Below are 12,804 nucleotides of genomic sequence, written 5' to 3' on the forward strand. Positions count from 1 at the left end.
GTGCCTATGCTATGCTTCAGAGCCCGCTCTCGAAACTTGATGCCATGGGATTTCAAAAAAGGAGGTTGGCTCTCTACCAGCCCGCACCCCGTCCGTTGCACCCACCTTTTCAATGATACAATCTTATGCTCAAATCACAGTGAGAAACTGCACTTTCAGCCGTTTGGGGGCACGTTTCTAGCATTTACTGATCGTTCTGTGGCGACTTATTCCATGTCCATGAAGAAGTTCTCTTTAGTCCTTCTCAACTTTGTAAGAAGAGGGGTCCTATTGATTCCTCTCTTGGATTTTGCATATCTTTCACCTTTTTGAAATTTTGTTGCATTATCATCCTTGGTCAGCAGGTCGGATCTAGGTGGGTCTAAGTCTTATCCAACAATGCAGACACAGTTCCTGGTCCAGAGCGGATTGGATATTTATATATTGGAGAAATGAGAAGGAGATAACGAAATTAAAGTACTGGTTCGTCTCAACTGTCTAGTAATGGGTTATCCCATCAAGTTGGGATCGGACCAGCATAGACCAACCAATTAAGTTAGATGGGGACTAGTACTTACATGCCAGTGGGCTAGCCTAGATGAACCGGTTTCTAGATGGCAGGGTCCCCCATAGGAGATTGCATGGCAGCCGCTAATTAATAAGGGACACGTAACAGTGTACTACCGATCAGTGACAACTCCAGAAACTTGTCATCTTCCTTCTTTCCAAAGATCCCAATTTGATCCTTAACATCCCTTCACCATTGAATGAGAACACAAAAAGTAAGGAAAAGAAGGAAAGTTTAGCAAGTGCAAGTCAAAACCTTGCGCTGCTCATAAGTAACTAAGAAGATGCCATATCTTGGAAAATGGTGGATGCTAAAGCAGATATGGCCGGGCCCATTGTGTTCATTTTCTTCCTAGAGAGGAGTGCGGTAGATTGATAGATTCCGCCCCTTTATGTTAGCACCTAACACTAGTTCAATCATCATGATCATCACAGTTACCAGAAATAAGTAAAATCTGTAGGACTTGCGCCCCGCCTAGCTAGGGCTAGTAACGAGCCAAAGAAGCCCAAAGGAGGGGTGTTCAAGTTTGACTATTATTTTGGTGAACTGTCACAAGGACAGGCTGCATAAGCCAAATAGAAGGCCGTCTCCATGGACTGTTCTTGCATTAAATGCCATAAATTCTGGCTGCCAACGACATCTAGCTGGGTCCTCTCCGCAGGAGGCTTGGACTTAAGACCGTTTGGAAGATGCTTGATTGTTCTTGAAATGCCAAGAACAGACATTATGTTCGGGACATTAAAGTTTGAGGTGATATGAGATCACTAGGATATGAGATCAGATCCACCTCAAATATGAGGCTTAGTTTGGCCACCCACATAAGGTTCTTATTTTCACCCAGTGGTGAAAATCTAATTGGGTCCCACAGAAAACTAATTTAAGATTACCTTGAACCCACCCTTAGTAGGCATTTCGTAACAGGAACACTGCATTCATGAACACATTCATGGAACATTGTGTTCCAAATAAAGCAATGCTGCCATCATCGAACAGGCGAGCACCCACTTAAGGTAAGAAAGGGCACAGTCGTGCGTGGTAAGATCATAATGTGGGGTTTGCATAAACCCAGTTTACCGATACACAAAAACGGGATTCCATGCTTGTTGAGTCAGCTTCAAACAAAGCTCATACAAGCTACCTACATTGTTTTAATATAAAAACGATTAATGGTATTCTAAAATTTATTGAAAACCAAACAATCTAAGATCTAAGCTTGAACCACAAAAAAAAAAAAAAGTTTTTTTCACAGCTGAAGAGCACATATATTGAACCAAACACGATCTTTTTCTTTCACTCTCTCGCTTCCCCTCTCTTTCTCACTCTCTCTCTCATTTTCTCTCTCATATAATTGAAACGTGATTAGCTTCGTCCCGATCTTGAAGATCTTGAAGCCACTGAATCCCAACAACGAAGCATGTTGAGACACGTGAGTAGAAGAAGTGGCTGCAACGTATCACTCTTTCCCTGAGACGGTATGCAACATTGATGGTGCAGCAGGGCCAGCTACTGCCCATAACGATCGAGTGCGCTAACTCATGATCATTCAGTTTTGTGGTAAACAAGCCTTAACTTTTATGGCTAATCCGCTGACCAAATCTGTAAGCAAAGAAAAGGCAAAGATGGTACACCGGAAGTCTTAATGCCCACCTAGGTGTTGTCATTCTGCCCACTCGTTCTCTCTTTTCCTTTCTGTCCTCTTCTTTGCTCATGGAAAATCTGATCATTATCTAGAAATAATTACCAGTGAGAGCCCACTCTGCTTTCTGCAATAGAAAAAGAAGGCCAGTCAGGACGGAAGCTGACCAAGATACAGTGCAGAAAAAGGAGGCATCATATCTTGGCTCATATTCCTCAGAGTATCTGTGACTTCATGAGCTAAACGTGACACCACTTGTTCATTGGATCTGTAGTCACGTGTATGCAGAACTCGATTCATTGGGATCAGCTTTTAACTCTTCTTTCTCATGGCCGAGAAATTGTCTCACATAGAGACGTGGTTCCTTGCACGGGTGTGCACCATGCACAGTCCTTTGAACACTATATCTGTCCCCCCTGACACACTTCCATTGGGCTTCTGGCCCACTTTTAAGAGTATATATGGATCTGTGCACAGGCATATAACCAGCTTCACTTGTTTACCCATCCACTTTTCTTTCTCATGGCCAGGATATTGTCCACACAGAATGGTTACGTGTAGGAGTGCGCACCGTGCACAGCCAGTACACTATATGTCTTCCTGACACACTTTCATTGGGCCTCTGGCCTACTTTTAAGGGTGCGTGTTATGCACATGGATCTGCTGACCTTTTATTGCGTACAGACCTGTGCATATACCGCTCATTTATCCATCCACTCTTTCACTTGTGGTGAAGTCTAAATTGTGTTATTAATGCATGCATGTTAGGTATTCTACTTTGTCAAAGCTAAAGATAATGAGTATCTTTTGCTTGCATCTACTTGGTTGAGTGGTTGACCATGTTGGTGTGCCTCATGAATGTGCGAGAGAGAGAGAGAGAGAGACGGTGCTCTACTGAATGGTTTGAGTTCAGGCTGAATGCCCAACAAATCCAAACCCATTAGCCTAATTGAAGCATTTGATTGTCTCAGTTGTTAGATCCAGGTAGATTTTAGAACCTCGGATCTGAAATCTGAGATTTTAAAAACCTTGTTTGATGCACTCCCTCAGCTTTCTCTCTCTCCTCCCCCCTCTACCTTCAGGCACATATCTGAAAACCACCCTTGAAGTCAGAAGCCCAAACCCCCTCCGGTTTCAGATCCACAGATTTTAGCATTCTTACGGATCTGAAATATGTGGTTCTTAAATCTACAGTTTAATAAACCTCAAACTTACTCAGCAAATCCAACCTCAGCTCTAAGATCCAGAGGCTGTCAACTTATTGAACTGACAGTCAATCAGATTCGGATGTAATATTGAGTCTTGCGTCTAGTCTGAATCAGATTTGGCTCCAAATGTATGTAACCCAATTTTTTAGCTGCAAATTTAAAAGGCAACTGATTCTGATTGTATCCTATCGGCTATCAGCATCATGATCGGGTTGATTTCCAGCTGCTAGTAATTGGATCAACTCCAAGTAAGCATGCATTTTGAGATCATGCAGGACATCAAGGTTCTTTTTTCTTATCGCTTGGAATATTTTCAGGATACCCGGCGCACATGAATGTTGCCATGGATTCCTTTAGGCAGCTCTTCCTTAATCTTGCTGCTTGCCGAATAGGTTTGATGAGATTATTCTACCTTATCAGGTACCTAAATCACCTAAATGCATCTTTGTTTGCATTGCCGCATGGAACTTGTTCGAGATGATGAACCTGTTCTATCGAGCTGCAATTCCGCGCACTCCATTTGTAAAGAAAAAAGTTGTTGGAAAACAACATGCTGATATTCGGAACGTGCATTCAAAGAAGGTGGAATGGAATCAATATTTGTTCTTTCGAAGATTGGTCTTGACTTTTAAGGTTGAGAGCTTCTCATGGCCACCCTTTGATGGCTTCTCACTAACTTGAGAGAGACAATTGGCCAATGGTGTAAAGGGAACTAAATTGGTCAAGCAATCTAGTTGGACTTTCGGTGGCCAACTGTAAAGCAAAATCTCCAAAGCACCCAACTGTCAGACTCGTCGTAAATAAGCAAAATAACTATAAGGATTCTAATTTCTTCTTTGATTAGGAAAAAAAAGGAAAAACCAAATATCTTAATTATCAATCAAAAGTTTGTAATACCAATCAACTTATTTAGGCATAGTTAAACATGGACTTGATTAATCCAACCCTCATCGGTCAAAGGCATATCGGATCACTACCTTTCAGCCGCAAGGGTCCGGTCCTAATCCAAACCTTAGAACACGTAGACCCTCTCTATTTACATATGCTCTTTGGAGAAAATGGCATCTTTATGCCAAAGGAGAGAGGCTCCCTGTGTTGCTAGATTTGTGGAAGAAGATTGTCATTGCAAAGATCAGAAAATCAATCACCAATATCTTGATGTTACGATAAGATGTGATTGAATTAAAAAGGGAAGGAGATCTCTTAATTTCTGGAAAGATGAGGTAACCGTTCTCATTCCAAATGTATAAAACCCCCTTCTACCTTAGAATGTAGTAAGGCAAAGAAATAAAGGAAAATCTTTCTTCTTCCTCTGTGAATGCTGACCGAACCACGTTAAATTTGTGTGTTTTTCTATGCATTGCTGTCTCTCCCATGTTTTTTATCACCCTGTCCTGCCTTACTGTTAGCCGTCGGCTAACAAGGTGCGTAAAAGGGAAGAAGAGAGGGGAACAGAGGGAGAGAGAGAAAAGCCAACGTCTACTTAATTAAGGCAAAACACAAGCTTAAGTATAAAGCAACTGCGACGGATAGGTATATCAGAAAATCTGTTGCAAACATATCATTTGAGGGTTTGATCATTTTAACTGAATAATAGGATACACACATGCTTTTTTTTCCATTTTTTAATAAAATTTTGATTTTCAACAATTCAATGTAAGACTCTTTCTATACCATTATTAAAGCTATCTATAATATTGTCATATTTGAAGGCACCTGTGGAGTTCGAATCTTCGTCTCCGTGAGCATACTGCATACATGTTTGCAATCATGCACAGCGAGCGTACCTGTTGAATAGTTCCAAAGTGGATCAACTTTCCTGAGAAGTTCAGAAAATGTAGCTTGTAAACAACGGAAACACACGACAACAGAAAGCTATTAACTCCATCCAACAATATCCATCGGTTGTTTGCACCTAACCACCATCTGCGGCAATCAAACCTCGTGTATTAGCACTAAGCAACAGAATAAAATGTCCTAAAACAGTTGCAGGAGCACAGAATAGTAAGCTTTACAGAAGTGAACTAAGCTTGGATAACAACCATCTTATCTTTGATGGGGCGCATTGCTTTGATTGACTTAAGCCATCTTCAAATGTTTGCCGAATGTTCAGATGAGACGGCAGGAGCTTGAAGTTTAGCAGTAATGAGTAGTCAAGTGGTGCTGTTGCTTCGATATCATACTATAGATATTATCCCCGTGCTTTACTGTATCTTCATCAAGAGGCTAAATATGATCACATTCATAAGCACAAAAATGTATAGCAGAATAAGGTCCACCATTATTTTTTTTAAATGTGGAAGTGGTCTAGTCGGGCAGAGAGGATCACGAACGCCTTCTGTAACAGCTGAACTCTGAAAAGGAAATGACTAAGAGGGAAAAGCATAAAATCCTTGTGTTTGGCTTACTAAAGGTATATCTAAACCCAAAAGGAAAAGAGTTCACCCTGACATGTGGCCGGCTATTAATCAAGGTCAAATATGTTTGCAAATGGCATCCAGGTACAGACAAAGAAAGGTGGTAGCGTACTGTGTTATTGACTCCATGAATCTCATCCTTACCCAGGGTTATGTCAGCAGTGCGGCCTGTGGGTGTCTACCAGCCTTGAAAATTTTGTTCTACAGAAGAGGATCTTTGTTGAAGACTTCTTTTTGTGTTAATGACTCTTTGTGTCTTTTGCATCTTGGTAACCGATGGTTTTGTTTTTTTTTGCTGTTCATGTTTAATGGTTGAATAAAAGGTTAGGGGGCCTTTTCGCTCCGCACGATTGTTGTGGCAAAAGGAAAAGAGTTCAGCTGACATTCAGCATTTCCCTTGAGAATCCTGAATTTTCAACATGCAATGTTTTTTTATAGCATATCAAGTTCATTAATATAAGACGGTTAACTTAGTCAAATATCATCGACCATAGGGGACCTAGAACACACGACTAGGACCAGCAATCATCGATCCTTAACATCACCAACCCCATCAATTGGCATAGCAGGGGTGATACTTTCAAAGGTATTAAAGTCAGACTATCCAACAGCAGAAAGCAATAAATCGAACTTAGTGTTAGGCAATGTATCCCAACACTGATACCCCTAATAGTACCTAGAAATTCTGCACCATCCTAGTGCTCCAGGTGCTCCAGAAATTACTACACTTGATACCTGGCAGAGTTGATTGAACCCCTAAACATCTTCGAACTGAAATGAAACTTCCCAGTCTCGACCAATCAATCACTCCATACATTCCAGAAAAGAATCCTGTCTCACATCAAGGAGCATCTGGAAACCAAGCAGTGAAAAAAACAACATAAAAGGAGAAACAGATAACAAGGATCACGTGACCTTGCGTTATCCAACTCCCTCTCTCTCTCTCTCCCCCCATTCCTGACCAGAAATGGTGGATGAATCCCTGAACAGGCCAGGCAGATCACCCCAACACACAGAGAATCTGACCCCCTGCTCTAAATTACCACTCATCAATTCTGTCTCCCTATAACCTTCCACGTATAACATGTCCCTTTCAGAACAAATTTCACAGCTGTCATATTTGTAGAACATCAAATCCTTGCATCTGCATCTAGAATACCTATGGATTCACCCACCATGGAATTGCTCACCTGCAGTCCTATTGGCCACTGGGGACTGCACTACTTGAGTGTTTAGAGACCATCAACAAGATAGCATTATGTTTAGGCAGGAAAGAATGGAAAAACTAAGTTGTAGCAAAATGTAATCCACCTTACACCCTCATAATGCCACACCACGAACTCCTTGAAAACTGACAGAGATACTAGTCTCCTTTTCCATGGTACCATGATAGTTTATGTAATCAAACAGACATAAATGTAGCCCCAGCAATGCTTGTTTTCTGAAGGAAGAAAAACTGCTGTGGACCACTACCTCCGGTGACAGCTTGTCACCTATCTTGTTTAATGTAATCTTCCCATTTGGTCGGCTAAAGCAAGCAAACTGCTACCACTACATTGTATTGTTGGAGAAATGCAAAACCACTTTGGTGGCCATAGCCAGACATCTGCACATAACATTAACTAGAAGGGCAGAAACTTAACCATCATCTCCTTCCAAGCTCTTCAATGACTTTTGCCATGAATGTATGCATCATCCTTGGTGTATAAGCCCATCGAGTGATTTACAAGCACTTTTATGGAGAATAACTTGCTTAGAATGCCTCTCTACTAGCGGTCATAAAGGCCAACCTCATCCAAAAATACACCCACTACGTAGACAAGAGATGTCACATACTACCTTTATACTCTAGCAATTTGGCAGACTTTAAGGAGTTTGTAAGGATCACTGATGATATACCACGGGCTTCCTTCCAGCATCTAGCGAGATACCATCTGATGTCCAGTGACTGCAGTCTCCTCCCCTCTCCCATCTTCCCATGCAGAGAGGTCCCTTCTGGCAAGCTCCCTTCCAAGGATTGGCACTTCTCCCCCATGCCTCCTGTGTCGCAATGTCAGCTTTCACTCTCAGACTCTGGTTTTTATTTATCTTTTTTCCATTCATGCCCATCATTTTCTATATCTCATGTTTTCTATTTTCTATTTTCTAATGATTGTTTTTATTTTCTTGTTCACTGATCATAGACTTGCGGCATTTGCCATCTTCTCGTTTCTGTTTTGCTACTTTGCTGCATATGTTTTACTGTTTTGATGCTGTTATACTGCACAAGGTACATCACTGTGGACTGTTATTAAATTTTTCTCATTTCCATTTTACTGTTATTTATGCTGTTTTACAGCTGTACACAGTACATCATTATGCTGTTTCACAGTTTAATATTTAATGTTTATAATACTTAATCTGCATAAGGTAAACCATTGATTCATTGTCGACTTTTTGCTGTTTATACATGTGTTCTCAATTTCGTTAATCAGTTAAAAATATAAGCATATCCATACAAGTTACTGTTTATACATTTACACATACTGTTTAGTGTTAGTTTGTGTGTGTGTGTGTGTGTGTGTAACACACACACACACACACAACTTTGCTGCACCTGCACCAAACCTTTTTTTTTTTGAAAAGTACAGCACCCACACCCTGCACCCATGTGACATAGTGTTTTTGTAAGAAAATCAGTAAACTACTTCCTTTGTAATTATAAATTTTTTGAATTCCTGAAATTTTCCCAAGCCTTCTGGTTAACACCCAAGAAAGAGTCACCAATAAAAACTTGAAAACTATGTTGTGCCTATGCTTCTATCTATTAGACTATTACATATTCTCATTTCAACACATCCATTAACATAATATGTCCATCTATACGTTATATACTTTATTGAGACTGTTTTTGCATATAACTGTCTTGGTGATTTACACAGATGCATAATTTATCTACCAGTAAGGAATTTGACATAGTTCAATACTTCACTCTGATCGCATATAAGGCTGACCATGTATGTATCTTGATGAAAGCTCCTGACAACATACATTGAAAGGTGTTATCTCCTATGTCACACGGACGCGGCTAAAGAGGCCACGTACCCGTGTCGACTCGCCGAGATGGCGATTCTGACATGGGACTCGGCTAGGATACGGCAAAAAATAAAAATTAAACATTTAATGTTTTTTTTTTTCATTTTATCAATTTTTTGTGATGTATCCAATTAGTTCCATGAACAATCCTTTCAGATATTCAGTACTTTTGTGATAAAACACATTTTCTCACAAGATTGTAAGAGTGAACTATTAATTTAATGTTTTTTTTTAATTTTATCATTTTTAGAATATTTAATGTAGCCGTGTCCGCGTATCCGAAAATTTTGAAAATTGCCATATCCGCACCCGTATCCCCGTATCCGCACCCATATCGCATCCGCACCGTGTGACATAGGTTATCTCTTTCCATGCACTGGTGTAAATATGACAAATTTCATATCATTTTGAGAGATTATGGTTAGCAGCGTGTCTCATGAAAGTTTGACACCTCCCAATTCTGGCTCCAAAAAAGGACTTGAGATCCTACCAGTTAGTGGCCCATTAGGGTCCAGATTTTGTTCAAAATGAGTCTATAAGAAAATCAACTACAGGCATCCGAATTGCATGCAAAGCAGACAGTGCACAAGGCAACTGGACAAAGATTATAGGTCCTCCTCCAACTCACCCAGTAAAATCAATTTCTTGAACATGAGAATAGAATTCAAGCAAAATGCTGGAACAGCATAGTGTTCCTAGCATCATGACAAGGAAATGACTAAAATAACACAGGTCTTACGAAGCATAGGTCCTTAGCATCAAGTGTGCTCATTTACACAAGTCTCATTCTATGAAAATAACTGATACTTTATATTACCAAATTCTAGAAGTTTTAAGTGCCACTAAAAAAAAACTAGTCAGTAATTTACTTATTAGTTGCTAAGCAGAATCTGTGTGACCCTTGCTATACTAACATTTTGAACTCAGGATATCTCAACAACATAATGGGCAAATTTTACATTTTCAGAATGTCAAATAACAAATCATCAAAATCTAAAATAGTAAAAGGACACATAGCCAAATGTTTAAGGCCCACAAAGAAGACTGAAAAGAATTTGCTGATCTTATTAGACCTGCAAGGCAGCAAGACTTTCAATCACAATACTAAGATCCCTATTCTACTGAAACTCAGATTTCATATAGTTTCAATACAATAAAAAGAATCCTCATTCTCTCAACAACAGAGTAGAATGTGAGTCACCGTATCATATTCCTGATCTGATGAGATATTGGACAAAACTCTTTTAAAGCATTATTCTGACAACATAAATGTCATGTCAAAAGAAAAAAACGGTAGAGGTGTCATTTGTTCATGATCTATTAGACCACTCCTCCTGTTCTTGGCCCTAAACCTACAAAAAAGTGAGGGACCAAAAAATCATAATATGTCACAGTTAAAGACAAAACATAAAATTTTTTCTTCTCAAGAGATAAATTTGGAACATATCTTCAACTTTATTATGTCAAAATTATTAACTTATTAGTAAGAAAAAGCAGGAATTCCAAGTAATGCACAAAAGGTATCTGCAATTTTCATGATTTTCGTTTTATGATTCACAATTACATATTAACCGAAAAGTTTTGATGGAAGGTGCTTATTAATCTTCTCACATGAAAGCTTTTTCAATTTTTCAAGATTGGGTATGTATTTAAAAGTCCTAGAAGTCTATGGGAAAACCAAGAAGAGCAAAAAATGGAGCAACCAGAAAACAATACAAGCAAACCTCAACCTCAATCAGGCCAACGTTGATTGCAAGAGGATTGTTTCTGTTGTCAAGGTACCATCCATCTTAACTATCAAAGTGAACCAGGAAGCAGTTACAGTTCCATCCACATAAATAACTAGTTTAGCAAATCAATGCATATCGAAATAGGGAAAGAAATGAGACTATTAGACCAATCATTAGATTTGCATCAAGACCCATGCGACGTAGCTACAAGATCACGTGCATCATGTCTACTTCACAATACCGAAGATTCTGGCCACTATTTTCAGACAGAAGAATTCATCAGAACAGCATCTTAGCGAGAGATTTCTGTACTTTGCTCCTAGACGAAGCACATTTTCCCGTCAATGGTTTCCTAAGGAAAGCATTTTCATTTGCCGTTCGCTCCTAACTCTGTATTCACTACTACTAACTGCAAAGCCACGGTAGTGGTTCACTTCTTAGCATTCTTTCTGATACTACTACGCTCGAGCTTCACTTGATGCTTTTTGAACCACTTACCCATTTTACCGCTTTCCTCGAGAAAAAGAGAACTGTATCTAATAAATTCCCAGCTCAAAAATCCCCACTTTAGGAAACAACTTCGGATAAGAAAAACTGTCCAATCCAATAACCGAATCAACCCAGAAATTAAATTCGAAACACTAAATGAACAACGGTAGTAAGCATAGACATCCTGATATCTCATCTCAAAGATAACCAAAACTGGAAAGGAATTTGTTCAACGATTGAAGAGAAAAATAACAACAAGAGACCTGTCAGGGGAGACAGAAATCGATGGCACCAGCCGTCGTTGCCGTTCTTCTTGAGACGGAATCTGGAACTTCCTATGGTGGTCTCATACCGTTTGAAGGCGTCTGATTAAGGATTCTTGGGTTCCTAGGTGGGGGTTTTTGTTTGGCACACGAGCAGTGAAGCCCCGACGACGGTCCCGTTGGTTTAAGCTGCTTTCTCGAAAGCTGAACCTTCATACCACTTCTTAAGTGAGAACTGAAATCGCGTGCCACTTCCCAATTTTAAAATTTTAAGAGTAGTTTGTATGACTTCCAACTCACTGAGTTAGTCGGTCGGATTTCAACTCACTGAGTTAGTCGGTCGGACTGGCAGGTTGATGTAGTTAATTTATTTTTTGTGGGTGTTATTTATCTGAAATGTGTTGAATGCACGACTTTTCAATTGATGGTTGTCTTATTCAAGATATCTTATTCAACATCTAGGTCTCGAAATTGACTTGGACTCGAGAAGCAGGAGCAAATAAGGAGTTTCGGCCTCTGACCTTAATCCCAAGATCTTATAAGCAAAATGATGGACTTTGGTTCCTCACCGATGAACAAATAGTAATGAGGGATAATGTAAACAATATTATCAGCCAACATGTTGATGGAAAACTAAAACCAATCTTCACAACATCGATCTCGTAGCTTTTCAAAATCATCCAATCTTTCATGGATTGCTTGAAACACGTTTGAATCGTTTTGTTTGCTTTAAATCACTAAGGTTGTGTTAGATAGCCTCGAATCTTAGGTTCGATGTTAGATTTATTGAGTAAATCTGATGTTTATCAAACTGTAGATTTAAAAACTGTGTAATTCAGATTCATGAGAATGCTGAAATCCTTGGATCTCAAACGGAGGGAGGTTTGACTTCAAGTGTGGATTCTAAATCCACACATGAATGTAGAGAGGGGAGAAGAGAGAGGAGGGAATGCACCAAACAAGGACTTTTAAAACATAAGATCTTAAGACCTCGGATCTGAAGTTCTAAAATCTGCCTTGAATCTAAGATACGAGGCAATCAAACGCAGCCTAATTGAAGGTGTGCATTCCGTTCTAATCAAAGAAGCTCCAAATCCACAGGTCGAAAGAGAATGTCAGCCCCATTTCACCAAAATCAATAGCGCCTATTACCGCAAGAGAACATATATAAGACGCATTTTATAAATTGTATTGACCAATCTAAACAAGCCCAACTCTTCCAATTGTTCATGTTAGCAAGTTAAAATATTGCTATATTAACGTCAAAAATAATAAAAACGAAAAAAGGGAAAAATCGATATTAAAAAAACAGGAAAAATATTTATTGCGATATTATCGTGTTTTTTCCCCATTTTTTTATTTTTCTATTTTTTAGCATTGATATCATCATGGATTCAAATATAAACTTAAACTAAATTATTTTCATTATTTTTATTATC

At 39.3% G+C, this 12,804-nt stretch overlaps 1 long non-coding RNA gene across 3 annotated transcripts; it reads right to left on the minus strand.

Moving 5' to 3' along the window:
* Positions 1 to 4,925: 4,925 nt before the first annotated feature.
* Positions 4,926 to 11,695, minus strand: LOC126410005 (uncharacterized). Of its 3 annotated transcripts, XR_007573198.1 has the most exons (3): positions 11,366 to 11,695; positions 10,614 to 10,677; positions 4,926 to 10,235 (listed from the first exon to the last, which is right to left on the minus strand). It is a non-coding gene; the product is annotated as an uncharacterized LOC126410005 (long non-coding RNA). The 3 variants fall into 3 exon arrangements; XR_007573197.1 differs by lacking the exon at positions 10,614 to 10,677 and having other exon boundaries at positions 4,926 to 5,178; XR_007573199.1 differs by lacking the exon at positions 10,614 to 10,677.
* Positions 11,696 to 12,804: the final 1,109 nt, after the last annotated feature.

The sequence above is a fragment of the Nymphaea colorata genome, chromosome 1 (assembly GCF_008831285.2).
Source record: "Nymphaea colorata isolate Beijing-Zhang1983 chromosome 1, ASM883128v2, whole genome shotgun sequence".
Lineage (NCBI taxonomy): Eukaryota > Viridiplantae > Streptophyta > Magnoliopsida > Nymphaeales > Nymphaeaceae > Nymphaea > Nymphaea colorata.